Here is a 10,787-nt window from a genome sequence, read left to right on the forward strand (position 1 = left end):
GGGTCGTTCATCCACAGCTGCTCTCCGGGTCTGAGACTCCTGGACCATGCACGAGGAATGGACGTATAGTGAAGGCAGAACCTCAGGTGGTGTTTTCCATCGAGTATTTCCCCCTGCACCTATTTCTAGATCACTGCTCTTCCGCAGAGCAGAGATGGGAAGGCAGGGAGCCATCCTGCGCAACGGGTCCATTGAGCAGGGTCAGGAGCCAGGTCTCCTTCCCTGCTCCTCATCCTCTTACTGCTGAGCTCAGGAGGAGCCAACTGCCTTATTTATTTATTTATCAGTCAGTCATGAGCACAGAAGATGCCTTTGAAGCTCTCTTATTTGTCTCTCTGGCTGGCAAAGAAATATTGCACATCTTGGTATTTTATTCCTTTTGATCTCGCTGCCGTGATTTTCACTACCCCTGCCAAGCCGCTTGCTCAGGCCTCCATCTTTGATGTAGGTTAACAATACCTTCCGCAGCTCTTTGATGCTCCCTGGAATATTGCTTTATACGTTTTTCAGTGGCAGAGCACACCGCTCCTGGTGCGGGGGTGGGGCTGAGCCATTCTGGCCCTCCCTCGCTGGCACCCATGAGTGACCCCAGTGCAGGAGTCCAGTCTGGACCAGATGCTGCTGCACAGAGACAGCATGGGCACTGGTGAGGGGAGTGAGTGGAAAATGAGCCCCGTTGTTAATGCAAATGCACCCCTGAAGCCCCCACCTCCCTGCTCTGCTGGGGGGGATCCCTATCTCCCCACTGCCTCCTCCAGCGAAGCCCCCAGCTCTCTTCCCTCCACCCCAGGTTTTGGCTGCTATCGCCCAAAGGCACACAAGGAAATGTCCCCTCAGACACGCCAGGTCCCAGGGGAAGCTGGCACAGGGTGATAACTGATATCCACCCCCCAGCATAAACTACACAGAGCTGCACCCCCAGGCCCTGAAAATGGGACCTTTGTCACCCTTGAAAAACAAGGGCTCAGCTTCTTGCCTGGATGCTTAAGGGGAGTAAGACCAATAGTCTTTATTCAATGTTAAAATCGTGCACACCCGTGGCTTGCTCTGTGCTAATTGTTGCCACCGCTGAGCTGGGGGGTCACTTCTCCTCCTGTACAAACAGCCATTAAATGTCACCTGAGGAGTCCATAACAACCCAGCTGGCTGCTACTTAATGCAAAGCGTGTCCTGGTGTGCCAGCTGGTGATTGATTCCACTTCCTTGCGTCAATATTTTAATTAGGACTGTGTTTTCAGGGTTAGGTAAATTTGAGAGGAGAGCAATCATGGCAGGGAGCTACTTGTCTTTACTCAGGAGCTGCTGATCAGCCCATGGGGGGCCGGGGGGAGGGGGGGGTGGCGGCACACCTGCGGGATTTCCAGCCCACCACACCTGGGGCAAGGTATTAAAGGGCTCGGGGCAGCTTGTGGTTAGCAAGCAACAGCCTCCCAGGAGAGTGAGCTGCCGGCGGCAGGATCTTCTGTGAGTACGGCTGCCGGGGCGAGGGCGGGAGGGGAGCTGGGTTCCCATGGCCGGCAGTCGGTGGCGATGCTTGGGTGATGCCTGTATCCCTGCTCCCAGAATTGCAGCACTCAGCTGGCATCTTGCTGAGCTGCCAGTGTGTTCATGTTTAGCCAATGCTTAATGTTTAATCTAGCCATGCTCGGGCAGCGGTGCTGGTGTGATAAATGTGTGTGTGCGAGCCTCTGGCAGTCCCTGCTGAGCTTCTGCATCCCTGTTCCCAGCTCATGCGGGGCTGTGGTGCAGGCAGTGTTTAGTAGCATCTGCCAAGGTCATAAACAGCTGGTTGAGAAAAAAAATATGCTCAAATAGGCCCACAAAAGCCAGAAAATATATGAGGGTGACAAATCTCAGAGAAGCCTGTGATGATATGGCAAGTACAAAAGGAGCTAATTATGCAAAAGAATCCCTTGATCCCCTACCTCCTCAGGCAACCTTGGAAAGGGCAATGTGGGGACTGCTCTGTGGTGTCTCTCCAAGACATGTTGCTGTTGGGTTTGGGGACAGGAGCTCCCCGTGCAAGCGATGGAACCATAGCCATGCCAGAACTGCAGCTGTGTGCCGCAGCGTGCTGGGAAGCTGCTGAAGGCCTGGTGGAAGGGAAGCCTCAGGGTCTTGAGGGACTGAGCCCCACTCCTCCTGGCAGACCGCTGCCCTAACTACTCAACCGACCTGTCTCCTGGCTCGAAGGTGCAGGCAGAAGCTGGCAGCAGGAGGTGCCCGCACAGCCTGGCCTGGTTGGCAGCCCCGGTGTGGTGGTGCCGCGTGGGGCTCTGGTGGCTCTGGCGTGGGTGGTGGTGGCTGGCCCTCGCTGCTGAGGCACACACCAGGCTTCTCTCCTGCCTTTTTGTGGAACTTCTTGGTCTCTACAACCATGGAGTTGCAGCCTGATTTTCAGTATTAATTAAGCATGGTGCATCCATACAGGATGAACCGTTTTGCTTATGAATAGGTAATTTATAGACCAACGAAATAAAGCCATAGACTATTAGCATAATGTTGCAAATAAAACATGGCATAGGGTTTTCATGAGGCTCCTCCTTGGGGTCCTATCACCTAAATTACAAGAAAACTCCAAACGCACAGACTGAAAACACACAATAAAAGTTATTAAGTGTTCGGAGCGACACTGCAGGTTGGTGATGACTTTGGGTTTGTTTCAGGACTCCAGGCTGTAACGGGCTGGAGCACAGCGCAATTTCGCATGGCTGTGTTGAAGAGGTGTCAGCCTGTTACACGCCTGCTATCAGATCTGGTGTGCTACCTCTCTGGTTGCCTGATGCCTGCACTTAATTTAAGATTTCCTATGGATCTGTGATTATTATTTGTGCGTGTGTGTGTCCAGCTGCAGCTGAGCTGCTTGACACAAGGAGAGTATCTGCCTGTGGGGCGAGGGGACCCTGGAGACAGGAGCCTTGGGATGAGCCTGGGGGCTCCCAGTCATGGCCCAGCTGTGCTGGCACAGCATCCTGGAGGGCTGCAGGAGTCTTGCTCCATGGGGCAGCCACATTCCCTGGGCTGGTGGCCCCTCTGCTGAGGGAGCTGCCAGCCACAGTGGCTCCCAGAGTGCCTGGGCAGGACGGGCTGCCCCAGAAGCAGGGTGTGTGGGAGGCAGATCCCGACAGCACCATGCACTGTGCCTCGCAGATAATCCATGCAAATGCCCTCCTGGACGCACTGCAGAGCTGGCTGATCTAATTGCAGGGATAAATAACACGCACAGAGGAGAGAGAGAGAAGGGAGAAGCAGAGGCAAACAAAGGATGCGAGGGGCTGGAGAGCGCTGTAAGCACACGCGGGTTTCCAGGCTGTCTTGTGATCTGCACTGATGCCTGATCCTGCCCAGGGTCTTACCAAGGCTTTTGCAGTCTGAGGCAATGAGTTTCTTAATCCAAGATAATGTAGAGGGGGAAAAAAAACCCATGGAGATGAGAGGGTGGGTAAGGGGGTTGGGGGGTGGGGCTGGCAGGAGAAGCAAGCAGGAGCTGCAATACCCACGTGGGACTTGCTTTGGGCCCCATGTGTTTTTTGGGGCTCTGTTGCAGCTGGTGCACCAAGAAAGGCCAAAGCAGAGGAGTCTGGTGTGTGATATTGTATATGATAACTTCACAAAAATCGCTTCTTCCCAGTGGGGAAATAACAGCAAACGAGGAGAAAGGCCTGGGGGGGCGGGGGAGGTTATAAGTTATCAGAGAAAACTGCTTTGAAGAAAAGTGTAAGTTTCCCCTCCAGAGGACTAAGAAGCATATTACATTATAACCTGATTAACACAGGCCTCCTTACAAATGCGTCTGGAAATGGCTTTGAACTTTTGCATGGAGTGCTGTGCAATGGAGAGGGACAGGAGATCACGAAGTTGGCTGGCTGGGGAGTACTTAGGCAGGAATTTAATTCCTCCAAAGGGAAGTTTAAGGCTTTTCTCTGAGACAAAGGTTTGTTATCTAGCCCTTTTCCTGCACTTTCCAGAGCTGGCTGCTATCGCAGGGGCGTGGGAAAGGGTTTGCAAGACACTGGTTCAAGTGCCCGCCAGGTACCACTTCTTTATTCTTTGTATCCTGTATTTTGACTCAAATGTGCCTTCCAGAGAGACATCCTACTTACCAGCTCTGCATTATTTTCCTCCCTCCCTCCAGTTTGCTTCATTTGTTTTGAACATTTACCCTATGAAAGCAGCAGTGAGAAACACGCGTCATCACTTGACTGCAGGGGCTGGGGCCTTGGGAAAAGGAAACAACAAAATCAAGAACAGCATTTTAAAAATTGTTAGCACTGTCGTGAAGCTTGAAAAGGAGAACATGGAGCCTTTTGCCAGTTTCTCCCTTTCCCTTCCCTGCATGCAGATGCTGCACAGGGGAACCCAAGAAGCCATTTGAGAAGGACAAGCTGGGTACCACAAAGCATGCTAGATGCTTGGGGGCTGCGTGTGTGTGTGTGCGTGCCACAGACTCCCTGTGAACAGTGGATACCAGCAGCAACTCTGACTTCTGCGTTGCATGGGGTTGGCCAGCCCCAGGGAAACAGTCCCTCCCAACAGATGTGCCAGGGAGCTTCAGGGGTGAATAAGACATTTCTTGTGCTAAGGGAGCTGCTCAAGCAGAGCAGTGTCAGCACATGAAGGGCACTGCTGACCTACAAACGGGCAGTGAGCAAGCTTGAGTTATTATTACCTCTATTATTGCTTTGCTTTCCTACTGCTGCTCCTATATAAAACCCTGCATCAACATCAGACCATTCATGCTATGCTGAGACACCCTGTGTGAGTCACTGGGCTCCTCCTGGCTGTCTGCCGCTGGCTTCCATACCTGTGGCTGTTGCTTTTCAAACTCTCCCTTATGAGGGATCCAGGCAGCTGGTAATTAGTTGCTGCTTAGAAAATTGTTGTTTGATTAATGAAGTTAGGCTGGAACTTCACATCCGTGTTGTTCTTGATCCAGAAAGTCCTGGCTGCCTTCAGGCTGCAGAAGGCTGTCTGGGGCTCGGTCATGCAGGATGGGAAATGAAGAAGAGCCTGGGCTGCAGTCTTTTCTGAGATGTGCATTAGATAGAAACTGTCAATAAATGCCTGCGCTACTCAGAAAGAGCATGCAACAGTAATACCGTAGCTTACATATGCCACACTTCTTGCATGTCGCCAAAAGTGAGAAGGCATTAGGGCTCTGTAGATCATGTAAAATTAGCAGCGTGAGCCTCTGTCAGCCTGAATAGACACGGTTAACCTTGCAGAAGCGACAGATTGTTGCTTTAACAGGTCGGATGGTAATCGTAAATCCCGGCAGCGGAGGAGCTCGCAGCGGCCGCTCCGGGCTCGCAGGGAGGCCGGGATGCGGGTTGCAGCTCTGCCGCGCGCTGCGTGGTCCAGCCGCTGGGGCGGGAGAGAGGCGGAAGCAGGAGCCCTGTGCTTTTCTGGCGGTGATGAAAGGATCTTTGAAACGCTAAGGGAGGAGGGAAAGAGGGCTTGCTTTTTTTTGTTTCAGAAGCTGTTAATGAGCTGTGGGGCTCTGCAGCCCTGGCTGTTCTGTTCTGTATAGCTGAGCTCCTCCAGTTATTTACAGTTTAAAAAGGAAGAAGAAAGCGCCCTGGAAGTGCCAGAAACCAAAGGTGTCTGGAAAAGCCCACCTGGGCCAGGGCTGCTGTCCTGAACAGCCATCCCTGTGCTGCCCACAAGCTTGGGGACAGGGTGTCTCACCCAGCACTACTGATGGGGGTACACTGGGACAGGGTCTTGGCTCCTGAACATCCTGCTGGAGCTGGTGTGTGCTCACCTCCAGCAGTGCCCACCTGCAGCAGGCAACTGCCTGCATGAGGTGTACAGGCATGTGGCGTGGGAGCCTCCTGGTTTCCACAGGGCACGTCAGGTCAGGCAATGACAGCAGGCTCGCAGGCAGCCCTGGAAAGGCACAGCTTCCATTTGTCGTTTTAACCATTAAAAGTAGTGTTTTTCTTCAAATAGAGTCTTACAAGTTATTCATTTTAATTTGCTACATACTTGAAGGTGAGTTTAATACCATTCATACATTTTCATTTATAAATTTGTCAGTAATAAGAGTGTTGGCACATGGGAGAAAGTAACTGCATAATTGCAACTTACACGCTTGTCTTACTGAAAAACTGCTAGCTCAGGCATCGTCCGCGCCTGTGCGTCATGCATGAAATTGCAAATAGAATTTAATTTGCCCTTGTATCCTGTAGGATCAGCTTAAAATGATTAATGCAGGAGAGAATGTTGTCAAGATTTTATTCATTACAATCTCGGAGGACTGCAGTGCAAAACCATCATGTATAACATGATAATGTGTAATATGCAGCTTTCTGAACTGCTTTCTTATGGCAAACAATTGTATTTCTACTCCTTAATTCCAGTGCTGAGGCAAGCGGGATTCATCCCTTGCATGTTGCTGTGATCTCCTGGACAGCTGGAAATGTAATTTGTTTAAATTTAGAACATTTAGAGCTGGTGTCTGGAGCAGGTAATACTGCAGGAGTTGGAGGTGTGAGGATGGCGTTACCTGCTCCCTTACCAGCCGAGAACAGACCAGGCTCTGATACAGGGAAAGTCCAAAACATTTTATAGTTTGCTAAGATAAGGAGTCAAAAACATACGTGGGTCTCCTCTTGCCCCACACATTGCTTGGGGAAAGTCCAGCTCCCAGGTAGTGAAACAAGCATCACAGCAGGGCGACTGCTGGCAGGGAGCTGGGGGCAGACTGCAGCCTGCCCTGTGTCCCAGTGGGACCCCCTGCACGGGTCTGGCCAGGGGGCTGCCCTCACAGGGTCCCTGCTGAGAACAGCCTGCAGCCAGGCTGCCTGTGCCCACTCCCGGGGCACCTGGGCTGCTGGCAGGGGGGTGGCACAGTGCCTCCTGTGAACCGTGTCCCAGCCAGCACTGCAGATGGTGTGAAGGCAAAAGTAAGTGGCGAGAGCTGTTAATGAGAGTGTAATTACGAGGCTAGGTCCTCCATGACTGTGGCTGTTGGCTTGTCTAACCCTCCCCTTCCCTCCGTTGGCTACAGAAACAGCATCTGGCCAAACCTGGGGTCATCCTTAGCACTTAAACAGGTGACAGGAGCAGGGGCGCAGGGCAGCATGCCCTGTGAGCAGACACAGCCCTCGCAGACTCATGGTGCCACGGCACAGCCTCACCGCAGTGCCGGCAGCAGCTCCTGGCTGAGGGGCCAGTAGGAAGACTTTTGCAGTAGTGGCTTGTCCAGCGTGATGGAAGTGCAGAGATGTGGGGCAGGAAAAGTACTACCAAAACTCACAGTTAAATGAGAAAGAGCAGCCGAGGCTGAGCTGCAGGACTGGAGAAATGGCCACAGAGCCAAGTCTCAGGAAAGCAGCAGGGAATGATGGGCAGCACCCAGCAGCCTGGGCACATCACCCGTGCATCATGCACCAGTCTCCACCTGCGTCAGTGAAATGGTCCCTGAAGGAGCATCACCATGCGGTACCTGGGGTGGGGAGCTGGTGGGGTTGGCGGGCAACTGGTGGGACGTGGTGGGGAGATGGGACTGGGCAAACCCCGAACTGTAACTCTTTGTCGGTGCATTGTCTTCAGCTGCTCAGGGCTGATTTGTCCCAGCATGTTTAAGTTAAAGCAAGACTGCAAGTTTTAAAAAAGGTCTCTGAAGAAGGATGTGTTCTTCTGCTGAAACTTCTCTTTCCCCTACTGATGGGTAGTCAGTAAGAAAACCACCTTTCTGCTCTGTTGCCACTGGGCTAATTGGCTTAACATGGTGAGAGTAATTATTGGATTGTTCTCTTTTAAAAATCATTTTGGTGATGGGTTTGTGAGGAGGTTATGGCTTAGGAACTGTTCTAATCAGAACAGTAATTGGAGAATGAAATATGGGTTGTGATTATGTTATTGAAATGGATTGTCTGGTAATTATATTAATACAACAGAATTACTGTAGATCCCATGTAAACTGCAGTCAAGAGTGCTCCTGTCTCGGAGGAGTATTCCCTCCTGCCTCAAAGTTAATCACCACATTATTAAAATGAAAAATGGTTCTCCCAGTCCTCCAAGTGAGAGACAAAAGTCCTTTTTCCTTGGCCCAAAATATGTTTTTACCTTTTGATTTCTAAGGATTTCTGATGGTGGCTGATCCACCACCAGCTGTTGAAAAAAAAGCTCCAGCAAAATGACAAGACACCCATCCTTCCCCTCTGCCTGTGCTGCCACGTGTGCGATCGGTCCCAGGGCAGGCAGGTCCCTCCCCACCCAGGGGAATGCACTATTTACACCCTGAAGCTGCAAGTTAGGGCATGCTTGTGCAGCAGGATTTACTGATGTAATTACAGAAGCTGTTCAGCCAATTAAGTGTTCATAGCACAACATGGACACCTCAAGCTCAGGTCTCCAGCCTGTGCTTTGCTGCTTGTGTTTGTGGCAGGGACAGACTCCCACCCAGCAGCCGGGGCTGGGGCTAGCAGAGGAGCAGCACTGTCGCTTACACAAGCCTCCCCTGGCACCAAAGCTGCCTGGCTCTGGGATGGAGTGTTCCCTCTAAACGCCTGGTTTTGGTGGCAGAACAGCCACCTGTGGGGTGTGTGACAGGGGAATTCAAGTGGTGACAGTTGGATGGCCATGGTGCAAATCAGTGTCTCCTCTTCATGTTCTCCAGGCACTCCTGCCGTGCCTCTGGAGGTTAGGGCTCTGCAGCCTTTGCTAGTCTAGCTGGAATGGTCATGATGAGCAGACACAATGTGCTGGTGGCCTCTGCCCTGCTCCTAGCCCCCGGCAAGCACAGGTGACCGTCCTTATGCAACTTGTGCCTGCCAGCATGAACACGTTTCAAATGCATCGCAGTTTGAGAGGTTCCACTTTTGCATTAATTTAGAAAACCACTGCAAGTAGTTATTCTGCCTAATCCCCTTTGCAAGCCTTATGCCAGATTGCTAATAATTAATTACAAAAAAGAGAAACACGTCAGGCTTGAAGATGACTGGACCTCCTGAAAGGAGCACATGGACTAATGCTTTATTGGTTTAGCTGCCAGTTAGAATGAGATAAATCAATGTTAATTTCATTGTATTACAACAATATTGATTTCCTATTAAACAGCAGACAAAGCAGGTTATGGCTTTAGGAAAGCTATTAGGAGTTAAAGAACGGTTTTTATTGAGAATAAATGGGGAATTAATGTTCAATACTGCTGGGTCTGGAGAGTCAAAGGAGGAGGAAGGTATTGCATAGAGGTTAAGGTGAGTGAAGGGGCAAAGCCAAGCCCAGCAACGCCGCACACAAATGTCCTAGCAGAAGAGAGTGCAGTGACTGATTGGGCTGGATGGGGGAGAGAGAAGTGGGGAAGCTGCCCCAGGGGACAGGGTGCCAGCACCTGCACGGAGCTCGGGCACAGGGATGCTCCGGTCCCTCCTGGTCCTGCTGAGGGGACTCAGTGCTCGCATCCTGTCCCCTGCAGCCTTCTCGGAGAGGGGCTGCTTGCTCTGCCATCTATCTGCTTCTTATTGATCCTTGGCTGAGAGTGCCTGGGCTATCACAGCAGAAAATCACTGAGGAATTTCATTACAGAGAAAACCTCCCTGCAGCCTGGGAGCCGCACAGCTGCCTGACTCCATAACGTACCTCCTCCAAAGGGTTAAACGGGCAGCTGCCGAGGGCCTAGGATTAAGATAAATAATTATTAACTGAATCAATACTAATAAAGCAACTGAAGTGAAGCTGTTAGCTTATTGACTCCTGGAGTCACTTTTAATGGTTCTTTACAAAGTGAACGCCATGTAGCCTCCCGCCCGTGCGAGCGTGTGGCACAGCCCAGCAAATGCTTTTATACTGTGGAGATCGTTCTGCATCAGAGGGCAATGAAATGAGGAATTAGAAGCAGTAATGTCTGTTAATTACCAATGACAAACTAGAAATCAGCTCAAACTACTATAAAGTGGCATGAAAAGGAAAACATTTTTTATTCCCCCAATCAAATGTTTATGTCCTGTTTTCTATGTACATGCACCAACAAAATCAAGTTTTAGATACTGAATGAGGCAGCAGCAGGTTGGAGGCTGGGCTGTTGGCACAGTCCCACTGAGCTCAGCCTGGGGACGGGGTTGCTGTGAGTGTGGAGGAGGGGGTGCGAGCTGCTGCAGCAGAACAGTGGGCAGACCCTGACCAAGAGCCACCCAGCTCAGAAAGGGAAAATTGTTTAACCTGGTGGCATTTTCTTTGTAAGTTCAGAGTTTGGCTAAGATCATGAGCTGGACATGCCCCAGCTCTGCAGCCCTACGGCTGGTTCAGGACTACATGAATGATAAGAAGGAGAATTCATGGTGGATGAGCAGGGTAGAGCATCCCGTACAGCATTAGCTCAATCCACTCTCCACAAGGAAGCGGATGAAGATTAACTGTAACAAGGTTCAGAACTGAAATTTCTGCGTGTTAAACTGAGTTACGGCACTGCACTCTGCCAGAACAGTCTGTGGGCAGCCCAAAAGGCCTCGGATTGTGATAATCCAATTTAGGAAAACCAAAAGTATGAATCATAGAACACCAGCTACAGCAAAAGCATCCAGGTTTGAATGAATGAGAACAGTGTTGGCTGGGTCTTAAAACCAGCCTGGCAGGAGCTGAAGCAGGTGCTGAAAACTGAGCTGTCATCTTTCTCAATTAAAGAAAACACAGTTATAAAAGCTAGGCTTCTAGGCAAATACAGTCAGTGTGCTTGGGAGGTAATTTAATCAGAGCCTTCCCTGCATACAGCTGCTATGTAAGGAACTCTGAATACCCAGAGGACAGTGCTGCTCTTCTCTTTCTCTTGGTCCCTGGTCAAA

The sequence above is a fragment of the Falco peregrinus genome, chromosome 16, assembly GCF_023634155.1.
Source record: "Falco peregrinus isolate bFalPer1 chromosome 16, bFalPer1.pri, whole genome shotgun sequence".
In the NCBI taxonomy this organism is placed as follows: Eukaryota; Metazoa; Chordata; class Aves; order Falconiformes; family Falconidae; genus Falco; species Falco peregrinus.